The sequence below is a fragment of the Impatiens glandulifera genome, chromosome 5, assembly GCF_907164915.1.
Source record: "Impatiens glandulifera chromosome 5, dImpGla2.1, whole genome shotgun sequence".
Lineage (NCBI taxonomy): Eukaryota > Viridiplantae > Streptophyta > Magnoliopsida > Ericales > Balsaminaceae > Impatiens > Impatiens glandulifera.
Genome location: NC_061866.1, coordinates 18,677,568 through 18,689,124, shown reverse-complemented (window position 1 = coordinate 18,689,124; position 11,557 = coordinate 18,677,568).

The window sequence follows — 11,557 nt, the reverse complement described above, 5'->3', positions numbered from 1 at the left end:
TTGCTTTCTTTTCTTATTTTATTTTATGACTTGAGTTTGGGATTTTATCCATGACACTTAGGATTTTAATAAAATAACTCATTCTTATTTTACTCATCATTTTCTACATGTTATACATTGTGAATGGGTAAATTGAGCGTCTATTGTGTGTTAGGGATTATGTGCATACGAGCAACGCATTGCTTGTTTTACTTGTTAAAGGGGTTCGAACTAACTTTGTTCTCTTGAAAACAACATACTCACATTCATCATAATTTACAATGACTAAACCACCAAGAAGGTTCAATGAGTCAGTTCATCTAAAGCTAGACGATGTTCGTGATACACTAATACAATTGGGGCAAAAGCTTGAAGACCTCACAGCAGAAGTCAAAACTTTTGCGACAATTGAACCCCTTAATCCGAAAGCTTGCGAGGGTAAGCACGGCATTCATGGATGGTTGGAAAGTTGCAGAAAGGTCTATTCAAAACAAGAGTCATGCAAGAACGTCAAACTCAAGGACAAAATGCTCATCAAGAGAACTCATTTCTCCTAAACAAAGTCAACAATCATCACAAGCAAGGAGTGCCACTACTGCTCCACCTCGTAGAAAATTTGACGGTTTGATGATGTCATTATTGAAGGCCTTAAGGAACTTGTTGCAGAAGAAACAATTGAAATAAACCTTAACACAAAAGAAGACCCTCAGATTGTTTTAATCGGAAAAAGTTTAAATGATTTAGAACGTGAAAATCTGACTAAACTTTTAAAAGCAAACAAAGATATTTTTGCATGGTCCTATAAAGATATGCCAGACATTGATCCAGAAATCATCCAACACCGCATACCACTTTATGAAGAAGTAAAACCGGTGAAGCAGAAGCTCCGAAGAATGAAAGCAGACATCGTGGACAAGATCAAAGAGGAAGTTCGGAAACTGTTGGGTCAAATTATTTTGACTAAGTGTTGAAATAATTTACCCACTGATATTTTTATGATGAAATAATTTATGTGTTTTGATACATGTGTATTAAGACAACATATCTTTAGACTTGGATCTAATGAGGTTCATTAGACCGATTTTGATCTCTATTCGCATCAAGTTAAATGCAAGTCTAATGAAATTAGACGCTTAGTCTAACTCAACGGAGTTAGACGAAGCAGTCTAATAGACTCATGAATTAGACGTAAGTCTAAAAGAATTAGACGTACAGTCTAACTCATCGGAGTTAGACGTGTAAAGAATTAGACGGGTAGTCTAATGAATACACGGAATTAGACGTGTAAGTCTAATACATGTAAAGAATTCGACGGGTAGTCTAATGAATACACGAAATTAGACGGGTTGTCTAATTATTGAAAGTTAGACGTGGGTCTAACTCCTTCAGACAAGTCTTAGGTAGAACCGGAATTAGACGTGGTAGTCTAACTCAGTGGAGGTAGACGTACCGGTCTAATGGTTATTATAATTAGACGGGTTGTCTAATTAATTAAAATTTAGACGTGGGTCTAACTCCTTCAGACAAGTCTGAGGTAGAACTGGAATTAGACGTGGTAGTCTAACTCAGTGGAGTTAGACGTACCGGTCTAATGGTTATTATAATTAGACGGGTTGTCTAATTAATTGAAAGTTAGACGTGGGTCTAACTCCTACAGACAAGTCTGAGGTACAACCGGAATTAGACATGGTAGTCTAACTTAGTGGAGTTAGATGTACCCGTCTAATGGTTATTTGTATTAGACACGAGTCTAAGTACATTAGACCAGACGGTCTAATAGACGCTTTTCATCAGAAAGAGTTGACTTATTTCATTAGACTGATCCGTCTAACTGAAATACGTCTAATGCTCTAATTCAAGCAGTACGCTTGAATCTAGCATTTCTCCTACCCACGTACTATAGCTGTACCCTATTTCTGCTCCACTTTCCTGTAAAGATTAGTACAACAGCTATATGCATCCAATCAAGGAATGCCACGTAAGAGAATTTTCCTCACATTACCCATTTTGCAGGTATATCCCTGATGGAATATTCGGCGCACTACCAGTTCAGTACGACCACGATCGTTGTGCTCAGAGTCTGCTGTGTACAATGGAGACTTTCCAATGGAAGAGCGCCACGTTTTATTCTTGAAGATTCGACCGTTAGCTTCTGATTAGTATTTAACCAATCCTTAGAGCAACGGACGAAGCATTGACTTGAATCAATTAACCGAAGTATCATACAACGAACAAGCATTCATATTGACTTGTGTTCTTCATTTTCTGTCATCTTTTCATCTTTCATCTTGTGCTTCAAACCCAAACAAACAATTCCGCCTTGAATTTGTTTCAAGCGTTTACACAAGTTTGCGTAGAATAGAAAGCGAATTAAATCCTTAACATGATTTCTTTCAAACTATTTTTCATAAGCCTTCATCCTTAGCCAGACCCCCGTCTCTATCGATAAAGTCGATCCTATCAATTGGTATCAGAGCCTTGTTTCTATTCTCAAGCATCAAGAACCCAAAGCATGTCTTGCCTCAATGAAATTCCTCTTCTGTCAAAGGACAACTATGATGTGTGGATGGTAAGAATGCAAACTCACTTGGCCTCTATTGACTATGACATGTGGAGCGTTATCTCCGATGGCCCCTTAAAGATTTCAAATCCAAGAAGTGAGTGGATCACTGAAGATAAGGTGACAAACAACCTGGATAATGTTGCTAAGAACATTCTGTTTCAATCTCTCAACACAAATATGTTCTGTGAGATCAAGTCCTGTTCAACTGCAAAAGAAATATGGGATAAGCTCAGCCAGATCCATGGTGTGAGCTCTCAAGCAAAGAAGAATCAGAACGCATTCATTTGCAGCCAGAACAAATCCAGATGGGCTGACAGTGATACTGAGGAGTCTCCTACCGAAAAAGAGAATGAAGCTGTAACATGTCTGATGGCAGATGACCAATCTAAGGTAAATGATATTTCTGCACCAGAATTTACAAACGTGGAGTTAACTAATGCACTCAATGAAATGGCTATTGAGTACAAAAAGTTATCTGCCTCTTTTTATGTAATGAAAGTTAAATATGAATCAACTGTTCCTTTTTCAAAGCAAGAACCCGAATCAAATGTTTTTGATGAAAACGTAACAGAGATCTCATATGAGAATGAGATGCTCAAGGAACATATTCAAACCCTTTCATCTGAAAATAAGAGACTGAACTACAATTTCAGTGCATGGACAAGGTCTGGTGATGCTGTCAGATATCAGATCAGCATGTTGAAACCTACTGGATCTAGATCCGGTTTGGGATTTGATAGCAATGATCCTAACCTGTCCTGCAAAAAGTCAAAACCAAATGACAAACTTAAGCCAATAAGTTGTGTCAAAGGAAGTGTGACTGACACTGAATCTGATCCCATTCATGAAGAAGTGGCTTTTAAAAATGAATAGTTTATGTTCCACCAACTGTTAGCTGGCTTAAGATTAAGCTTGAAAAGGCTAATAAGCTTGGTAAATTAAAATCTGACTCTAAGTCAAGGAGTCTTAAAAGAAAACTAAAACCTTTTTCAAAAGCTAAAGGATCAGTGGCTAGCAGAAAGTCGTCTACTAAGTCAAAAACATACGCATTAATCACAACACAAAACGGGAAATCCATCAGAATAACTCAAATATGGATTCCTAAGGGACTGATTGACCGAGGACCTAATTGAAGATGGGTACCAAAAGATTGTAAATATCTATTTATGTAGGTACAAATAAATGAAGGACTAGAGGAATCTTTATGGTATCTTGATAGCGGATGTTCCAGGCATATGACAGGAAACAGACGACTCTTCACTGATATATCAGATTGCTCTGGACCTAAAATCACCTTTGGTGACAACAAGAAGGGTAAGACCATGGGTAAAGGTAATATTATCCATGGTAACCTAACCATTAATGATTTTTTGTTGGTTGACAACTTGTATTATAATTTAATCAACATCAGTTAACTATGTGATAATGGTTTGTCAGTAGATTTTCAAAGTCATGCATGTTTAGTTAAAGACCAAAATGAAAACATTCTATTAACTGGAAGTAGAGTAGGAAACTCATATAAAATGAATTGGCAAAAAGAGACATCTGACCATATGTGCATTATTGCTAAGAATGACCAGAAATGGTTATGGCATAAACGTTTGAACCATTTGAACTTTAAAACCATTAACAACATATATTCAAATAACTTAGTTATTGGTTTACCTAATCTTCAGTTTTCAAAGGACAAGATTTGCACTGCTTTCCAGTTAGGCAAACAGGGCAGATCATCGTTCAAAAGCAAAGGAAAATCACAATCCAGCCGTATCCTAGAACTTTTACATATGGATCTCTTTGGTCCAATTCCTGTAAAAAGTGTAGGAGGAATGAGATTTGCCTTAATTGTTATTGATGATTTTTCACGTTTTACATGAATTGCTTTCTTACCCTCAAAAGATAAAACTGCTGAAAATTTGATTAGAATATTTAGAGGCATTCAGAATCATAAATCTCTAAATATCTCATGTATTAGAAGTGATCAAAGAACTGAATTTACAAACAGATACCTATCATCTTATCTTGAGGAGAATGGAATTAGGCACGAGTTGTCTAGTGCCAGAACTCCACAGCAAAACGACATTGCTGAGAGAAGAGTGAGAACTCTGAAAGTAGCAGCTAGATCTATGCTTGCTGAATCAGATGTTCCTCAGAGGTTCTGGGCAGAAGCCATTAGTACTGCCTGTTATACTCAAAACCGTTCAATTATTAACAAACGTTTTGATAAAACTCCTTATGAACTGTATTATAGGAGAATTCCCATAGTTTCTTATTTTAAGATTTTTTGATGTAAATGTTTTATCCATAACAATGGAAAGGTTTACTTAACTGCTTTTGATGCTAAAGCAGATGAGGGATTTATGTTGGGATACTTATCAGTAAGCAAGACTTACAGAGTATACAACAAAAGAACTCAGACTGTTGAAGAATCCCTTCATGTAATTTTTGATGAGCTTGTTGAGAGCAAATCCAAAACCCACTGATCTTGCTGACAGACTGCAAGCGGCTAGTCTTGAGTCTGTAAGTGAAGAAGAAGAAACATTGGACAAGCGGATGGCTCTATCTGATCCTGTGACTGATCCTGTGACTGATGCGGTTGAAGTTCAACCAGACGTACAAACTCCTGTTCAACAAGAAGTTGAGAGTTTGGATGTCGCGGTGTCACCGGTTCAGATGACCAATCCTCTTGGTTCCAACTTCAGATGGAACAAAAATCATCCACCATAACTGATAATTGGAAATCCTTTCTCTCCTCGAAGGACAAGACGTCAACTAATGGATGAAATGGCCAATTCTGTATTTATTTCTAAAATTGAACCTAAGAAAATTGGTGAAGCTATAATTGATCCAGATTGGATCAATGCTATGCAAGAGGAGTTAAACCAATTTGATAGAAATAAAGTGTGGTATCTTACTCCTAGACCAACTGATAAGTCAGTCATAGGAACAAGATAGGTCTTTAGAAACAAGCTCAGTGAAGACGACCTAGTTATAAGAAACAAGGCTCATTTAATTGCTCAAGGATACAGACAAGAGGAAGGTATTGATTTTGATGAGTCTTTTGCACCGGTTGCAAGACTAGAGGCAATCATAATCTTCCTAGCATATGCATCATTTAAGAATTTTAAAGTTTTTCAAATGGATGTAAAAAGTGCATTTTTTAAATGGAAAATTAAGTGAGGAAGTATATGTTGAGTAGATCATGTTTTACCTAATCATGTTTATAGACTTAATAAAGCATTGTATGGTCTAAAACAAGCTCCTAGAGCTTGGTATGACACTCTAACCAATTTCTTATTTGATCATGATTTTGTTGTTGGAACAGTGGATAAAACCCTGTTCAGATTTGCTAAAGACTCACATATACTACTCGTTCAGATATATGTTGATGATATTATCTTTGGGTCAATTAACCCCAAACTTTGTGAGAAATTTGCCAAGCTGATGCAGGATAGGTTTGAAATGAGCATGATTGGAGAACTCACCTTCTTCCTTGGGCTTCAGAACCGTCAGCTGGAAAATAGAACCCTCATCAACCAAGCCAAATACACCAAAGAATTGCTAAAGAAATTTGGTTTGGATAACTATTATGCAGCAGCTACTCCTATGAGCTACTCAGTCAAACTGAACAAAGATGAAGGTGGCCAAAGTGTAGATGTTACAACATATAGAGGACTTATCGGTTCCTTACTGTATGTAACTGCCAGCAGGCTAGACATTCAATTTGCTGTTGGTGTCTGTGGAAGATTTCAGGCTGATTCTAAACTCTCTCATTTCACTGCTGCTAAACGTATTCTTAAATATTTGAAGGGAACTCAAAATGTAGGACTATGGTATCCGAAGGATTCCAGTTTCAATTTAATTAATTTCTCAGATGCAGATTATGCAGGATGCAAAATTGATAGAAAAAGCACAAGTGGAACTTGCCAGTTCCTTGGAGATCGTCTAATCACATGGTTTAGCAAGAAACAGACATCAATTGCTACTTCAACAGCAGAAGCAGAGTATCTTGCAGCTGGTAGTTGTTGCTGTCAAGTCTTGTGGATCCAACAACAGCTCAGAGACTATGGGATTGAAGCTGATGAATCTCCAATTTTATGCGACAACACAAGTGCTATCGCAATATCCTATAATCCAGTTCTGCATTCTCGGATAAAGCATATTGAAATTAGGCATCATTTCATCCGAGAATACGTCAATTAGAAGCAAATTCGTCTTGAACATGTTCCTACAGATCAACAAACTGAAGACATTTTCACGAAACCTCTTCCGGAAGCTAAGTTTTCTCATTTTAGAAACATGCTAGGTCTTGTTGATCTTGATTGACGTAATTATGTGCATAAATTGAGGGGGGACGTATTGTTCAAAACGAAACTGAACAAATATGAAAGACGGAGGTTCTAATTCGTCCTAAGGATTCAGAGTTTAAGAAACACAGATACTTAGACGAACATCTCCCTTAGCGGTTTCAGCTTTATATGAAATCATTGTCTTGGTTATTTTAACCTGCTTGATTAGACGGATGCATCTATTAGACGGGCACGTCTAATAGACGTTAGACGTTTTTACGTCATGAACAAGAGGATGCTCACGTCTAATCAGACACGCGTGTATCACGTGCTGTTATAGCATAATTAGACGCACACGTCTAATAGACTGATTTTCAAAAAGAAGTTGGAAATGTGAAAAGAAGAATAAAAACGTCTAATTACTGTGTAATTAGACTCTTCATCTTCTGGCATGTAGGACAGCTGTCCTTTTAATGATGTCTGTTTAAGTTATATTTCCCGCCGGAAAATAAATCAGTCATTCCTCAAAAGAATTGAAGACACGTGTCTCTCAATATGCAAGAAATGACTAATATTTCTGTCATCTTTTGCATGTACATTTAGTATTAGACGTTTTATTTCATGCTAACATTAAATGCTGTATATTGGGAACCGTCTTTTGTGACTCTTGACGGTAGAAGTAATCATTAGCCTTCTTCTTCAAAATTAAAAATCCCAGTATTAATAGGTTCATCCTCTCTAAAAGGTTAGAAGATCCTTGAAATCTCTCTTTCTCTCCTAAGAAATCGAACCCTTTGAATCTTCTATCCCTTGTTCATCAAATCAAAATGCTGCCCTTCCGACCAAAATCGATTCAGGTGGACTTTCAATCTGTTTCCACTCTTGAATCTCCAGGCATGCAAAGAATGTTTGATTCGCTAAAAGATTATGGGCTGAGAAGATTCCTCACCCCTCATGAAACTTATCATGAACAACTCGTTAACGAATTCTTCCAAACTGTCAGTTTCTATCAAGATAATGTTATCGATGGTGTTATAATGGGCCAGATGGAATGGCTCACAGAAGAATCCTTTGGTGAGTTTTTCCATCTCCCAACAGAAGGTATTGATGATTTATCCACCACTCACCCCAACCTCATGATTTCGATGATAAACGTCTTTTCCAATTCTCCTGAAGTAGATATTCATGGAAAAAAGAACCTTCTGAAGGTTGAATATGCTCTTCTAAGTGATATCATTTCTAAATCCCTTTTGTCTAAAGAAACCTCTTACAAGTATTGTACGAAGGTTTTTCAGATAATGGTGGCTATCACCAGAGGTGTTCCTGTGAACTGGACAAGCTTCCTCTTCGGGAATCTTGTCAGAATGGTTGTAGCTAGAAAGAAGATCTTTGGCCTTGATGGTTCTCTCAGTTCCTTTCTTTGTCATCGTCTGAATGAACCTGGTAAGAGTTTCCTCCTCCCTTCTAAGATCCTGAACTACCAGAAAGTGGTAGACTATATTCAAAGGGTGGAAACGCTCAAGTCGAAGAAACGAAAAAGTGAAGACTCCAACTCCCCTCTAACCGAAGTCTTAGAGACATCTTAGGTTGAAGTCTATTCTGTCAGATGTTATAACCAGATAGAAGAAGAAGAAGACTAATGATGAAATGTCTTTTTGTATGCATTTTGAATGTCTTCATAATGCTTTTGGTAGAATTATTATGGTTACATTGAACAACGTTTTGTGTGTTTCTTCTGAAAACACTCATATGTGATCAACGCAGATGTTTTTGAATGACTACTTGCATGGTGCTTGTTTTTTTATTTATTGGATGAATGCATGTTGTGTTATATGTATGCAGGTTTGCAATTTCTTCATCAAAAAGGGGGAAATTGTTGGGTCAAATTATTTTGACTAAGTGTTGAAATAATTTACCCACTGATATTTTGATGATGAAATAATTTATGTATTTTTATACAGGTGTATTAATACAACATATCTTTAGACTTGGATCTAATGAGGTTCATTAGACCGATTTTGATCTTCATTCGCATCAAGTTAGACGCAAGTCTAATGAAATTAGACGCTTAGTCTAACTCAATGGAGTTAGACGAAGCAGTCTAATAGACTCATGAATTAGACGTAAGTCTAATAGAATTAGACGTACAGTCTAACTCATCGGAGTTAGACGTGTAAGTCTAATAGATGTGTAAAGAATTAGACGGATACTCTAATGAATACACGGAATTAAACCTGAGTCTAATAGAATTAGACGTACAGTCTAACTCATCGGAGTTAGATGTGTAAGTCTAATAGATGTAAATAATTAGACGGGTAGTCTAATGAATACACGGAATTAGACGGGTTGTCTAATTATTGAAAGTTAGACGTGGGTCTAACTCCTTCAGACAAGTCTGAGGTAGAACCGAAATTAGACGTGGTCGTCTAACTCAGTGGAGTTAGACGTACCGGTCTAATGGTTATTATAATTAGACGGGTTGTCTAATTAATTGAAAGTTAGACGTGGGTTTAACTAATTCAGACAAGTCTTAGGTAGAACCGGAATTAGACGTGGTAGTCTAACTCAGTGGACTTAGACGTACCGGTCTAATGGTTATTATAATTAGACGGGTTGTCTAATTAATTGAAAGTTAGACGTGGGTCTAACTCCTTCAGACAAGTCGGAGGTAGAACCGGAATTAGACATGGTAGTCTAACTCAGTGGAGTTAGACGTACCCGTCTAATGGTTATTTGTATTAGACGCGAGTCTAAGTACATTAGAACAGGCGGTCTAATAGACGCTTTTCATCAGAAGGAGTTGGCTTATTTCATCAGACTGATCCGTCTAACTGAAATACGTCTAATGCTCTGATTCAAGCAGTACATTTGAATCTAGCATTTCTCCTACCCACGTGCTATAGCTGTACCCTATTTCTGCTCCACTTTCCTGTGAAGATTAGTACAACAGCTATATGCATCCAATCAAGGAATGCCACGTAAGAGAATTTTCCTCACATTAACCGTTTTGCAGGTACATCCCTGATGGAATATTCGGCGCACTACCAGTTCGGTACGGCCACGATCGTTGTGCTCAGAGTCTCTTGTGTACAATTGAGGTTTTCCAATGGAAGAGCGCCACGTTTCATTCTTGAAGATTCGACCGTTAGCTTCTGATCAGTATTTAACCAATCCTTAGATCAATGGACGAAGCATTGACTTGAATCAATTAACCGAAGTATCATACAACGAACAAGCATTCTGATTTTGTAGAGAGAGACTACTCAATCATCTTGCTTACTAAACTTACTTTCTTGAAGCTTCTTTCTGATTGTACTGTGTGTGAATCGAGAGAGAGAGCTAGAATCAAAACACCATTAGCTGAGTGATATTCTTCATCTTCTTGTAATTGAACAGAAAGTGTTCTGTTCAATAGTGAGCTAAGTGTGTGTGTAAACTGTATTTGATTCTCATCATATAGTGAATCCTTCCGGTGGTTGGAAGAAGGGGTGACGTATGAGAGTTTCTCCGAACATCCATAAACAAATTGTTGTGTTCTTCATTTCCTATCATCTTTTCATCTTTCATCTTGTTCTTCAAACCCAAGTAAACAATTCCACCTTGAATCCGTTTCAAGTGTTTACACAAGTTTGCGTAGAATAAAAAGCGAATTAAATCATTAATAAGATTTCTTTCAAACTGTTTTTCATAAGCCTTCATCCTTAGCCAGACCCCCGTCTCTATCGATAAAGCCGATCCTATCAGAAACAGCTCGACGCAGGATTCCTTGAAGTGGTAGATTACCCAGAATGGATCGCCAATGTAGTCCCAGTCCCAAAGAAAGATGGAAAGATCAGAGTATGTGTAAACTATCGAGATCTCAACAAAGCAAGCCCTAAAGATAGTTTCCCACTACCACACATCGACGTGCTAGTGTATCATGTAGCAAGCAATCAACTCTTATCATTCATGGACTGATTCTTAAGCTACAACCAAGTACTGATGGCTCCAGAAGATAAGGAGAAGACAACGTTCATCACAGAAGTTGGAACATTTTGTTATCGAGTCATGCCTTTCGGGCTGAAGAACGTAGGAGCAACGTATCAACGAGCTGCCACGATGATCCTTCATGATATGATCCACAAGGAGGTAGAAGTCTACGTCGACGATATGATTGTCAAATCAAAAGATCGAGAAGGGCACATCCAAAATCTTGATAAATTCTTACAACGCATTAGGAAGTTCCAACTTAGGCTCAACCCAAAGAAGTGCACATTTGGAGTGACAGCAGGAAAGATGTTAGGCTTCTTAATCACACAAAGAGGAATTGAGATTGATCCGAGCAAGATAGAAGCGGTCACGGCAATGCCACCTCCACGAAGTAGGAAAGAAGTGCGAGGATTTCTAGGAAAGATCCAGTATATAAGTCGATTCATAAACAAGTTGACTATGACATGTGATCCTTTGTTTAAACTTTTAAGGAAAAATGAAAGATTAGTTTGGGATGATGCTTGTCAGAACGCATTCGAGAAGATAAAGGGGTACCTCAAGAATCCTCCCATTCTGATGCCGCCAAGACCAGGCATACCGCTAATCCTATACTTAATAGTCACGGAAAACGCAATGGGTAGTCTACTAGCCCAAGAAAACGAGGAAAAGATGGAAGTCGTAGTCTACTACATAAGCAAGCGCATGACGGACTACGAACTTAATTACTCGCCAGTAGAAAAGGTGTGTTGGGCTCTAGCTT